Raw genomic sequence first — 13372 nt, 5'->3', positions numbered from 1 at the left:
CAACGTCCGGCTCACCTGCATTATACTGTGAAGGCATGATTCAATTGAAAACTATTGATCAGCACGATTTTGTTTAAATTGCTATTAATGTTGCATGGAAATTAGTTGCAGATATGTATGATGCTCAGTACTTTATTTCTACCATGTTTAAATTTTTCTGTGCTTTTAAACTGTTAATGGTTTTATATTTTATGCATCCAGTAGGCTACTTGAATTTTTTGAATTACAGTACGTACTGTTTAAAGTCAATAGGGGAAATGCAGAAAACTGATTCGTAGAAATTGTGGTCTATCAACATTATGCAGCGATTCCACTGTCATTTGCTTACCTAAACTACTAAAACTGCTGTTATTACTAAATGCTATTTGTAATACAGTAAAACATATGATGATCAAGTTATATCCATGTGATATTGTTTGTATATTAATTACAATAATTAATAAATTTTGACGAAACATCACCTAACTATTAATAACGTTCCAGGAAAGTGACAAAATCGTGTTTTTTTACATAAAGCATATCGGCCGTCAGTCAGATCTCGTGCGTGCACGATGCGCTGGCCTCTATTATAGCTCGCCGTGATTTAGTGTTAATAAAATTGTGGATTCACAAAACACATAGCTTTGTCTGTGTAGAAAATGAACCTCACATGCAAATGACAAACAGAATTCATATTTTTAAAAGAATGCGTTTGAGATAAACACAACCTTTCCGTTTTATTCTACCAGCTCTTGCATGACATCACGTAGTCCTCGTTAGTATAGTGGTAAGTATCTCCGCCTGTCACGCGGGAGACCGGGGTTCGATTCCCCGACGGGGAGATACATTCAAAGTTATTTTGTCAAATTGATCAATTGATAACCTGGCGAGACGAAGCACCATTCAACTTGGTTGCAAAGTTTGCTTGTAAAACGTTAAAACATTATTAACGATTTTGAATATATTTATCCTTAATTTAGTGTTAATAAAATTGTGGATTCACAAAACACATAGCTTTGTATGTGTAGAAAATGAACCTCACATCCAAAAAACAAACAGAATTCATATTTTAGAAAGAATGCGTTTGAGATAAACACAACCTTTACGTGTTATTCCACCAGCTCTGTTCATGACATCACGTAGTCCTCGTTAGTATAGTGGTAAGTATCCCCGCCTGTCACGCGGGAGAAAGGGGTTCGATTCCCCGACGGGGAGATACATTCAAAGTTGTTTTGTCAAATTGATCAATTGATCAATTGATAACCTGGCGTGACGAAGCACCATTCAACTTTGTTGCAAAGTTTGCTTGTAAAACGTTAAAACATTATTAACGATTTTGAATATATTTATCCTTAATTTAGTGTTAATAAAATTGTGGATTCACAAAACACATAGCTTTGTAAGTGTAGAAAATGAACCTCACATCCAAAAAACAAACAGAATTCATATTTTAGAAAGAATGCGTTTGAGATAAACACAACCTTTCCGTGTTATTCCACTAGCTCTGTTCATGACATCACGTAGTCCTCGTTAGTATAGTGGTAAGTATCCCCGCCTGTCACGCGGGAGAAAGGGGTTCGATTCCCCGACGGGGAGATACATTCAAAGTTGTTTTGTCAAATTGATCAATTGATCAATTGATAACCTGGCGTGACGAAGCACCATTCAACTTTGTTGCAAAGTTTGCTTGTAAAACGTTAAAACATTATTAACGATTTTGAATATATTTATCCTTAATTTAGTGTTAATAAAATTGTGGATTCACAAAACACATAGCTTTGTCTGTGTAGAAAATGAACCTCACATGCAAATGACAAACAGAATTCATATTTTTAAAAGAATGCGTTTGAGATAAACACAACCTTTCCGTTTTATTCTACCAGCTCTTGCATGACATCACGTAGTCCTCGTTAGTATAGTGGTAAGTATCTCCGCCTGTCACGCGGGAGACCGGGGTTCGATTCCCCGACGGGGAGATACATTCAAAGTTATTTTGTCAAATTGATCAATTGATAACCTGGCGAGACGAAGCATCATTCAATTTGGTTGCAAAGTTTGCTTGTGAAACGTTAAAACTTTATTAACGAATTTGAATATATTTATCCTTAATTTAGAGTTAATAAAATTGTGGATTCACAAAACACATTGTTTTGTTTGTGTAGAAAATGAACCTCACATCCAAAAAACAAACAGAATTCATATTTTAGAAAGAATGCGTTTGAGATAAACACAACCTTTCCGTGTTATTCCACTAGCTCTGTTCATGACATCACGTAGTCCTCGTGAGTATAGTGGTAAGTATCTCCGCCTGTCACGCGGGAGACCGGGTTCGATTCCCCGACGGGGAGATACATTCAAAAGTCATTTTGGCAAGTTGATTAATTGATAACCTGGCGAATAATTCGACTGTATTTGCGCAACAACCACTGAAACACAAGTAAAAAAATCCATGCTTTTATCAAGTCTAAGCGGTATCAAATTTTACCTTGAAAATGAACCTCACATCCAAAAGACGAACAAAATTCATATTTCTGAAAGAATGCGTTTGAGATAAACACAACCTTTCCGTGTTATTACACTAGCTCCTGCATGAAATCACGTAGTCCTCGTTAGTATAGTGGTAAGTATCTCCGCCTGTCACGCTGGAGACCTGGGTTCGATTCCCCGACGGGGAGATACATTCAAAGTTGTTTTGTCAAATTGATCAATTGATAACCTGGCGTGACGAAGCACCATTCAACTTGGTTGCAAAGTTTGCTTGTAAAACGTTAAAACATTATTAACGATTTTGAATATATTTATCCTTAATTTAGTGTTAATAAAATTGTGGATTCACAAAACACATAGCTTTGTCTGTGTAAAAAATGAACCTCACATGCAAATGACAAACAGAATTCATATTTTTAAAAGAATGCGTTTGAGATAAACACAACCTTTCCGTTTTATTCTACCAGCTCTTGCATGACATCACGTAGTCATCGTTAGTATAGTGGTAAGTATCCCCGCCTGTCACGCGGGAGACCGGGGTTCGATTCCCCGACGGGGAGATACATTCAAAGTTATTTTGTCAAATTGATCAATTGATAACCTGGCGAGACGAAGCACCATTCAATTTGGTTGCAAAGTTTGGTTGTGAAACGTTAAAACATTATTAACGATTTTGAATATATTTATCCTTAATTTAGTGTTAATAAAATTGTGGATTCACAAAACATATAGTTTTGTCTGTGTAGAAAATGAACCTCACATCCAAAAAACAAACAGAATTCATATTTTAGAAAGAATGCGTTTGAGATAAACACAACCTTTCCGTGTTATTCCACTAGCTCTGTTCATGACATCACGTAGTCCTCGTGAGTATAGTGGTAAGTATCCCCGCCTGTCACGCGGGAGAATGGGGTTCGATTCCCCGACGGGGAAATACATTCAAAGTTGTTTTGTCAAATTGATCAATTGATCAATTGATAACCTGGCGTGACGAAGCACCATTCAACTTTGTTGCAAAGTTTGCTTGTAAAACGTTAAAACATTATTAACGATTTTGAATATATTTATCCTTAATTTAGAGTTAATAAAATTGTGGATTAACAAAACACATAGTTTTGTCTGTGTAGAAAATGAACCTCACATGCAAATGACAAACAGAATTCATATTTTTGAAAGAATGCGTTTGAAATAAACACAACCTTTCCGTTTTATTCTACCAGCTCTTGCATGACATCACGTAGTCCTCGTTAGTATAGTGGTAAGTATCTCCGCCTGTCACGCGGGAGACCGGGGTTCGATTCCCCGACGGGGAGATACATTCAAAGTTGTTTTGTCAAATTGATCAATTGATAACCTGGCGTGACGAAGCACCATTCAACTTGGTTGCAAAGTTTGCTTGTAAAACGTTAAAACATTATTAACGATTTTGAATATATTTATCCTTTTAGTGTTAATAAAATTGTGGATTCACAAAACACATAGCTTTGTCTGTGTAAAAAATGAACCTCACATGCAAATGACAAACAGAATTCATATTTTTGAAAGAATGCGTTTGAGATAAACACAACATTTCCGTTTTATTCTACCAGCTCTTGCATGACATCACGTAGTCCTCGTTAGTATAGTGGTAAGTATCTCCGCCTGTCACGCGGGAGACCGGGGTTCGATTCCCCGACGGGGAGATACATTCAAAGTTATTTTGTCAAATTGATTAAATTATAACCTGGCAAGACAAAGCACCATTCAATTTGGTTGCAAAAATTGCTTGTGAACGTTAAAACTTTATTAACGAATTTGAATATATTTATTTTTAATTTAGAGTTAATAAAATTGTGGATTCACAAAACACATTGTTTTGTTTGTGTAGAAAATCAACCTCACATGCAAATGATAAACAGAATTCATATTTTTAAAAGAATGCGTTTGAGATAAACACAACCTTTCCGTTTTATTCTACCAGCTCTTGCATGACATCACGTAGTCATCGTTAGTATAGTGGTAAGTATCCCCGCCTGTCACGCGGGAGACCGGGGTTCGATTCCCCGACGGGGAGATACATTCAAAGTTATTTTGTCAAATTGATAAATTGATCAATTGATAACCTGGCGAGACGAAGCACCATTCAATTTGGTTGCAAAGTTTGCTTGTGAAACGTTAAAACTTTATTAACGATTTTGAATATATTTATCCTTAATTTAGAGTTAATAAATTGTGGATTCACAAAACACATAGCTTTGTATGTGTAGAAAATGAACCTCACATCCAAAAAACAAACAGAATTCATATTTTAGAAAGAATGCGTTTGAGATAAACACAACCTTTCCGTGTTATTCCACTAGCTCTGTTCATGACATCACGTAGTCCTCGTGAGTATAGTGGTAAGTATCCCCGCCTGTCACGCGGGAGAATGGGGTTCGATTCCCCGACGGGGAGATACATTCAAAGTTGTTTTGTCAAATTGATCAATTGATCAATTGATAACCTGGCGTGACGAAGCACCATTCAACTTTGTTGCAAAGTTTGCTTGTAAAACGTTAAAACATTATTAACGATTTTGAATATATTTATCCTTAATTTAGTGTTAATAAAATTGTGGATTCACAAAACACATAGCTTTGTCTGTGTAGAAAATGAACCTCACATGCAAATGACAAACATAATTCATATTTTTAAAAGAATGCGTTTGAGATAAACACAACCTTTCCGTTTTATTCTACCAGCTCTTGCATGACATCACGTAGTCCTCGTTAGTATAGTGGTAAGTATCCCCGCCTGTCACGCGGGAGAAAGGGGTTCGATTCCCCGACGGGGAGATACATTCAAAGTTATTTTGTCAAATTGAATAATTTATAACCTGGCAAGACGAAGCACCATTCAATTTGGTTGCAAAGTTTGCTTGTGAACGTTAAAACTTTATTAACGAATTTGAATATATTTATCCTTAATTTAGAGTTAATAAAATTGTGGATTCACAAAACACATTGTTTTGTTTGTGTAGAAAATCAACCTCACATCCAAAAAACAAACAGAATTCATATTTTAGAAAGAATGCGTTTGAGATAAACACAACCTTTCCGTGTTATTTCACTAGCTCTGTTCATGACATCACGTAGTCCTCGTGAGTATAGTGGTAAGTATCTCCGCCTGTCACGCGGGAGACCGGGTTCGATTCCCCGACGGGGAGATACATTCAAAAGTCATTTTGTCAAGTTGAATAATTGATAACCTGGCGAATAATTCGACTGTATTTGCGCAACAACCACTGAAACACAAGTAAAAAAATCCATGCTTTTATCAAGTCTAAGCTGTATCAAATTTTACCTTGAAAATGAACCTCACATCCAAAAGACGAACAAATTTCATATTTCATATCCTTAATTTAGAGTTAATAAAATTGTGGATTCACAAAACACATTGTTTTGTTTGTGTAGAAAATCAACCTCACATCCAAAAGACGAACAGAATTCATATTTCTGAAAGAATGCGCTTGAAATAAACCCAACCTTTCCGTGTTATTCCACTAGCTTCTGCATGACATCACGCAGTCCTCGTTAGTATGGTGGTAAGTAGTATTTGCTTATGAACTTTATTAACGAATTTGTTTATATTTATCCTTAATTTAGTGTTAATAAAATTGTGGATTAACAAAACACATAGTTTTGTCTGTGTAAAAAATGAACCTCACATGCAAATGCAAACATAATTCATATTTTTAAAAGAATGCGTTTGAAATAAACACAACCTTTCCGTGTTATTCCACCAGCTCCTGCGTGACATCACGTAGTCCTCGTTAGTATAGTGGTAAGTATCCCCGCCTGTCACGCGGGAGAATGGGGTACGATTCCCCGACGGGGAGATACATTCAAAGTTGTTTTGTCAAATTGATCAATTGATAACCTGACGTGACGAAGCACCATTCAACTTGGTTGCAAAGTTTGCTTGTAAAACGTTAAAACATTATTAACGATTTTGAATATATTTCTCCTTAATTTAGTGTTAATAAAATTGTGGATTCACAAAACACATTGTTTTGTTTGTGTAGAAAATCAACCTCACATGCAAATGACTAACAGAATTCATATTTTTAAAAGAATGCGTTTGAGATAAACACAACCTTTCCGTTTTATTCTACCAGCTCTTGCATGACATCACGTAGTCCTCGTTAGTATAGTGGTAAGTATCCCCGCCTGTCACGCGGGAGACCGGGGTTCGATTCCCCGACGGGGAGATACATTCAAAGTTATTTTGTCAAATTGATCAATTGATAACCTGGCGAGACGAAGCACCATTCAATTTGGTTGCAAAGTTTGGTTGTGAAAAGTTAAAACATTATTAACAATTTTGAATATATTTATCCTTAATTTAGAGTTAATAAAATTGTGGATTCACAAAACACATAGCTTTGTCTGTGTAGAAAATGAACCTCACATGCAAAAGACAAACAGATTTCATATTTTTGATAGAATGCGTTCGAAATAAACACAACATTTCCGTTTTATTCTACTAGCTCTTGCATGACATCACGTAGTCCTCGTGAGTATAGTGGTAAGTATCTCCGCCTGTCACGCGGGAGAATCGGGTTCGATTCCCCGACGGGGAGATACATTCAAAATTCATTTTGGCAAGTTGATTAATTGATAACCTGGCGAGACGAAGGACCATTGTTTCGATTCAGTGGGCGCGCTTCAACATCTGTTCACGATAATATCACACACCAAACGCACTTATGTCAATAATTCAACTGTATTTGCGAAACGACCACAGAAAGGCAAGTAAAAAAATCCATGCTTTTATCAAGTCTGAGCTGTATCAAAATTGACCTTAAATTGCAATGGAGAATTGATTGGTTGCAAAGTTTGCTTGTGAACTTTAGAACTTTATTAACGAATTTGATTATATTTATCCTTAAGTTAGTGTTAATAAAATTGTGGATTAACAAAACACATAGTTTTGTCTGTGTAAAAAATGAACCTCACATGCAAATGACAAACATAATACATTTTTTTAAAAGAATGCGTTTGAAATAAACACAACCTTTCCGTGTTATTCCACTAGCCCCTGCATGACATCACGTAGTCCTCGTTAGTATAGTGGTAAGTATCCCCGCCTGTCACGCGGGAGACCGGGGTTCGATTCCCCGACGGGGAGATACATTCAAAGTTATTTTGTCAAATTGATTAATTTATAACCTGGCAAGACGAAGCACCATTCAATTTGGTTGAAAAGTTTGCTTGTGAACGTTAAAACTTTATTAACGAATTTGAATATATTTATCCTTAATTTAGAGTTAATAAAATTGTGGATTCACAAAACACATTGTTTTGTTTGTGTAGAAAATCAACCTCACATCCAAAAAACAAACAGAATTCATATTTTAGAAAGAATGCGTTTGAGATAAACACAACCTTTCCGTGTTATTCCACTAGCTCTGTTAATGACATCACGTAGTCCTCGTGAGTATAATGGTAAGTATCCCCCCGGGACTACAGAGAAGGGGACTTCCGACTGAAAAAATTTGCTTCTGTCATTGGGCTTTAAGAGGGTCGTTGTGCGCATGCGCGAACTTCTTACGGCATGTTCAGTATTGGTTTGTCAGTTGAAGACTGGAGGTTAACTCATGAAGTGATGCAGTTTGCTTTGCTTTAAAGTTAAGACAAGTGTGCAGAGTAATGGAAAGAAAGACTTGAACAAAAAGCAATGTAGCAAGCAACGTTATAAAATGGTGATTTAGGCTAGGCTAAGCTTTTTGATTTTTTTTAGACAGTTCAACTGCAATTGCTGTGAGGCCATTGACAGAACATGTTTTTAACAATTTTGGCTGATGTATTTTATAAATTACCTGCAAACATATATGCTTTTCAGTGTTTATTGTATATTAGTACCGTACATTTTTTGTCACAATTATCAGCAATAGGTTAGTTGGTTACCGTACCGTAATACCGGTAGGCCTACATGTTGTGTACGGTACCTCAATGCCAGTCAGGTCACAAATCTAACCGACAGATGCCAAAATTTCAATGTTTGTCTTTCCAATGAATGAAGAGTTGACAAGAAAATGGCTTATAGTAATTCTGCGTAAAGATTGGACATTAACTAACTCGCACAGAGTGTACATAAATCATTTTCGGGAAGAATACATAAAGAGAGTCGGCATGAAGGGATGCAACCTACGGTAATTCGTACCAGGAACAATTCGTACCATGAAAAGATTGAGAGAAAAAATAGCACAAAGCCATGATCGCTACAAAGCCGAAGTTGCTAATCGGAGTTTCCGCAAACATTTTAAAGTTAGGGTTAAGCGGAAACTCCGATCCGTGTGTTATTTTGGCTTTTTTTCTTCTTTTTTTTAACCTTAACGTATTTCTATTTTTCGTTAACACTAACCCTAACTCTAATCCTAACTTTAAAATGTTTGCGGAAACTCCGATTAGCGACATCTGCTTTATTGCGATCAGCGACTTCGGCTTTGTGCTATTTTTTCTCTCGATCTTTTCATGGTACGAATTGTTCATGGTACGAATTAGGTTGCATCCAGCATGAAGCACTGGGGCGCCAAGGGTATCAACGTTTGCGACTAAAGGAAAGTGCTGTTCCACATCTATTTTTCCTCACCTGCCAAGGCATTTGTCAAAAACACTCTCTATGTCTCGACCAACAACATCTGGTACCGGTACTGCTTCTTGATGTGACAAAGAAAATGAACGAATAGAAAAGCAAAAACTTGCATTGTTTCAACTTGATGCTCTGTGTGATTTTAATTCTTTTTTGCTTTAGCTGCAAGACGCAATCTTGCCTGAAGGATATTACTTAAAATTTGTTATAGATGAAAGTGTTCATTTTCATTACTTTCAAAATAGGCTACTGCATGTGAATTTGACAACCATGTATGCAACAGGTAGGCTTTCTTACTCATCCAACTAAGAACCATTACAGTGAAATGACTTTATAAATAGGCTGGGGCTATATTTACACTATATAGTGTAATAATAGCCTCAATAGCGTTGCCAGATAAGGAACTCTGCCCTAATTTGAGAAAAGTTTAAAGCTGTTGAAAACAAAAACTTGCCTTTTGGAAAGCAATGGATATATTTATGAAGTGGAAAAGTCCAGCAATAACGGACTTACCACTGAAACGTTTACCGCTTGTATTCAGAGCATGAGTGCAGTTCCGAAACTTGTTGAATACCTCCAGAAGAATGGATTTGATTCTGCCCTTAGTGGAAAATTTATGTCTCATCCTACTGAATCGTGCTTTGATTGGTATGATGGTATCGTCAAACCAATGGAGATAACTTCTTCATGTCAGTAAAGCAGCTGCTCGAGTCAGAAAAAAATTTTGTTGTTTAAGTTTGTTACAACAGCAAGCTTTGGTATCAGCATCTTGCCTGGTATCCTCTGACCAATCTCCCCCGGAAATTTCAGATGCTTCCTCTTTCAAATGGCTTGATGATTTCTTTGTTGTAGTTAGCACAATAGCATAGATGATTTCTCTGATGTTGAATTGTTGATGCTAATGTTACGTGCATTATAGTGGATACATTGTACGTAGTGTATCTCACCGAAGAAAGTGCTCTGCTTGCAAAGAATTGCTTGTGCAAGATTATAAATGTACATAAAATCCAAGACTGTGTACCAGAGGAATATGCCCAGTTGTTTGAGTTAGCTGATCGTGGAGGTTTGTCTGCTCCTATAGATGCTCGACTGCACTACAATATTTTCTATGTGTTTGTGTAGAGATCCTACCCCAATCAAGGAACTTCAAACATCCTCCGAAACCAGGCAACAATGAGCGACGTGGCAGTCGTGACACCCCCCTTTCAAGGGTTAATATGCTTGCCCATGGCAGCAGGGGACCTGGAGCCACCGGAAACACATAGGCCTAACACTGTTGGCGTTGCTGCAGTATTCATTATCTTTGTTTAATTTTACAAAAAATGAATATATACGGTCTGAAAGTATTGGCGATTCCATGTACCGTAGCCTTATGATTTTAAATGTTATAGTGAAATGTTTATAGGCTGTAGCTTTATTTACATTGTATAGTGTAATAATAGCCTCTATAGTGCTGCCAGGTAAGGAATTCTGCCCTAATTTGAGAAAAGTTTAAAGTTGTTGAAAACAAAAACTTGTATTTAGGAAATTTTTTTTAGTCCTGGGAAGATCAAAACCCTAATCTTATTCCTAATTTTAACCCTTCCTAACTTTAATCCTAACTCTGGCAACACCTTATTGTGGAAAAATAGCCACTTCCATGTTTATAATACTAAAGTTACGTTTTATCAGTGTTTGCATATTTTCCTCACCATATACTCAATTAGAAGTGGTTATTTTTCCACACTTAATGACGTGGTTACAATGAGGTGTTGCCAGAGTTAGGATTAAAGTTAGGAAGGGTTAAGGTAAGGGTTAGAGTTAGGAATAAGACTAGCGTTTTCATCTTTGCCCAGGACTAAAAATTTTTACAAAATTCAAGTTTTTGTTTTCAACAGCTTTAAACTTTTCTCAAATTAAGGCAGAATTCCTTATCTGGCAACACTATTGAGGTAATTATTACACTATATAATGTAAATATAGCCACAGCTTACTCAATTTTGTGCTGAGTACCCTTAAAAGTTGTTACATGAAACAGAAAGACGTTTAGATGTTATCTTTTGTCGATTTTCGTTTGAGCAGTAGTAACCCTCTTAAGGCCCATGCCGTTTTTGAGTCGGAAGTCCCCTTCTCTGTAGTCCCGGGTATCCCCGCCTGTCACCCGGGAGAATGGGGTTCGATTCCCCGACGGGGAGATACATTCAAACTTGTTTTGTCAAATTGAACAATTGATAACCTGGCGTGACGAAGCACCATTCAACTTGGTTGCAAAGTTTGCTTGTAAAACGTTAAAACATTATTAACAATTTTGAATATATTTATCCTTAATTTAGTGTTAATAAAATTGTGGATTCACAAAACACATAGCTTTGTCTGTGTAGAAAATGAACCTCACATGCAAATGACAAACAGAATTCATATTTTTAAAAGAATGCGTTTGAGATAAACACAACCTTTCCGTTTTATTCTACCAGCTCTTGCATGACATCACGTAGTCCTCGTTAGTATAGTGGTAAGTATCCCCGCCTGTCACGCGGGAGAATGGGGTTCGATTCCCCGACGGGGAGATACATTCAAACTTGTTTTGTCAAATTGATCAATTGATAACCTGGCGTGACGAAGCACCATTCAACTTGGTTGCAAAGTTTGCTTGTGAACGTTAAAACTTTATTAACGAATTTGAATATATTTATCCTTAATTTAGAGTTAATAAAATTGTGGATTCACAAAACACATTGTTTTGTTTGTGTAGAAAATCAACCTCACATCCAAAAAACAAACAGAATTCATATTTTAGAAAGAATGCGTTTGAGATAAACACAACCTTTCCGTGTTATTCCACTAGCTCTGTTCATGACATCACGTAGTCCTCGTGAGTATAGTGGTAAGTATCTCCGCCTGTCACGCGGGAGACCGGGTTCGATTCCCCGACGGGGAGATACATTCAAAAGTCATTTTGTCAAGTTGAATAATTGCTAACCTGGCGAATAATTCGACTGTATTTGCGCAACAACCACTGAAACACAAGTAAAAAATTCCATGCTTTTATCAAGTCTAAGCTGTATCAAATTTTACCTTGAAAATGAACCTCACATCCAAAAGACGAACAAAATTCATATTTTTGATAGAATGCGTTTGAGATAAACACAACCTTTCCGTGTTATTACACTAGCTTCTGCATCACATCACGTAGTCCTCGTTAGTATAGTGGTAAGTATCTCCGCCTGTCACGGGGGAGAATGGGGTTCGATTCCCCGACGGGGAGATACATTCAAAATTCATTTTGGCAAGTTGATTAATTTATAACCTGGCGAGACGAAGGACCATTGTTTCGATTTAGTGGGCGCGTTTCAACATCTGTTCACGATAATGCCACACACCAAACGCACTTATGTCAATAATTCAACTGTATTTGCGAAACGACCACAGAAAGACAAGTAAAAAAATCCATGCTTTTATCAAGTCTGAGCTGTATCAAAATTGACCTTAAATTGCAATTGAGAATTGATTGGTTGCAAAGTTTGCTTGTGAACTTTATTAACGAATTTGATTATATTTATCCTTAATTTAGTGTTAATAAAATTGTGGATTAACAAAACACATAGTTTTGTCTGTGTAAAAAATGAACCTCACATGCAAATGACAAACATAATACATATTTTTAAAAGAATGCGTTTGAAATAAACACAACCTTTCCGTGTTATTCCACTAGCTTCTGCATAACATCACGTAGTCCTCGTTAGTTAGGGCTACCATATGTCCTCTTTTAAGAGGATTTGTCCTCTTTTTTCAAGAAGAATGAATTGTCCTCCGAGGACACTAAAAATTGCTCAAATGTCCTCTTTTTTGACAATTTGGGTTTTCTTGCTTATATTTTCAACGGGATTATATTGCTTGATGACGTTTCAACGACGGCTTGTAGGCTATTAGTTTTCTAAACATTTTGTATTACCAATGTAGCCTATAACATGCTGATTTATAAATTCTACAAAAAATTGGCGCCTTTTATGGAACTGTTGTTGAACATTCATTGCCTGGTTCACTGTAACATATTAAATGACATTTCAAAGGCCATGCTCACACTTTCACAAAAAATAATCTTTTACCTGCATACGTTTTATATTGATACCGTACAACCATGGGCGCCGATCGCTCTCTAAGATTGGTGAGGACATTTACTAGGAAAGAAAGGGCAGACGAGCGAAGCGAGCTGAAAGATTGGGGTCTGTTCAACAAACAAACAAATAGGCCTACAGTAGATAGGCTACAAGTCTAATGCGATGTATTTTAATTGTCAGTGTCAGCATTGGACAGC

General features: G+C 36.7%; 6 non-coding genes across 6 annotated transcripts; all 6 read left to right on the top strand.

Annotated features, from left to right (window-relative positions):
• The first annotated feature begins 749 nt into the window (after positions 1 to 749).
• Trnad-guc (transfer RNA aspartic acid (anticodon GUC)) lies at positions 750 to 821 on the top strand. The gene has a single exon. It is a non-coding gene; the product is annotated as a tRNA-Asp (tRNA).
• Positions 822 to 1883: 1062 nt separating this feature from the next.
• Trnad-guc (transfer RNA aspartic acid (anticodon GUC)) lies at positions 1884 to 1955 on the top strand. Its single transcript has one exon. It is a non-coding gene; the product is annotated as a tRNA-Asp (tRNA).
• Positions 1956 to 3707: 1752 nt separating this feature from the next.
• On the top strand, positions 3708 to 3779 carry Trnad-guc (transfer RNA aspartic acid (anticodon GUC)). Its single transcript has one exon. It is a non-coding gene; the product is annotated as a tRNA-Asp (tRNA).
• A 297-nt stretch (positions 3780 to 4076) lies between these two features.
• Trnad-guc (transfer RNA aspartic acid (anticodon GUC)) lies at positions 4077 to 4148 on the top strand. The gene has a single exon. It is a non-coding gene; the product is annotated as a tRNA-Asp (tRNA).
• A 2474-nt stretch (positions 4149 to 6622) lies between these two features.
• Trnad-guc (transfer RNA aspartic acid (anticodon GUC)) lies at positions 6623 to 6694 on the top strand. The gene has a single exon. It is a non-coding gene; the product is annotated as a tRNA-Asp (tRNA).
• An 848-nt stretch (positions 6695 to 7542) lies between these two features.
• On the top strand, positions 7543 to 7614 carry Trnad-guc (transfer RNA aspartic acid (anticodon GUC)). The gene has a single exon. It is a non-coding gene; the product is annotated as a tRNA-Asp (tRNA).
• The last annotated feature ends 5758 nt before the right edge of the window (positions 7615 to 13372 follow it).

This window comes from Aplidium turbinatum, chromosome 12 (genome assembly GCF_918807975.1).
Source record: "Aplidium turbinatum chromosome 12, kaAplTurb1.1, whole genome shotgun sequence".
NCBI classification, from domain to species: domain Eukaryota; kingdom Metazoa; phylum Chordata; class Ascidiacea; order Aplousobranchia; family Polyclinidae; genus Aplidium; species Aplidium turbinatum.
The sequence above is the reverse complement of the archived record's forward strand: the minus strand, read 5'-3'. Positions and strand labels throughout refer to the sequence as shown.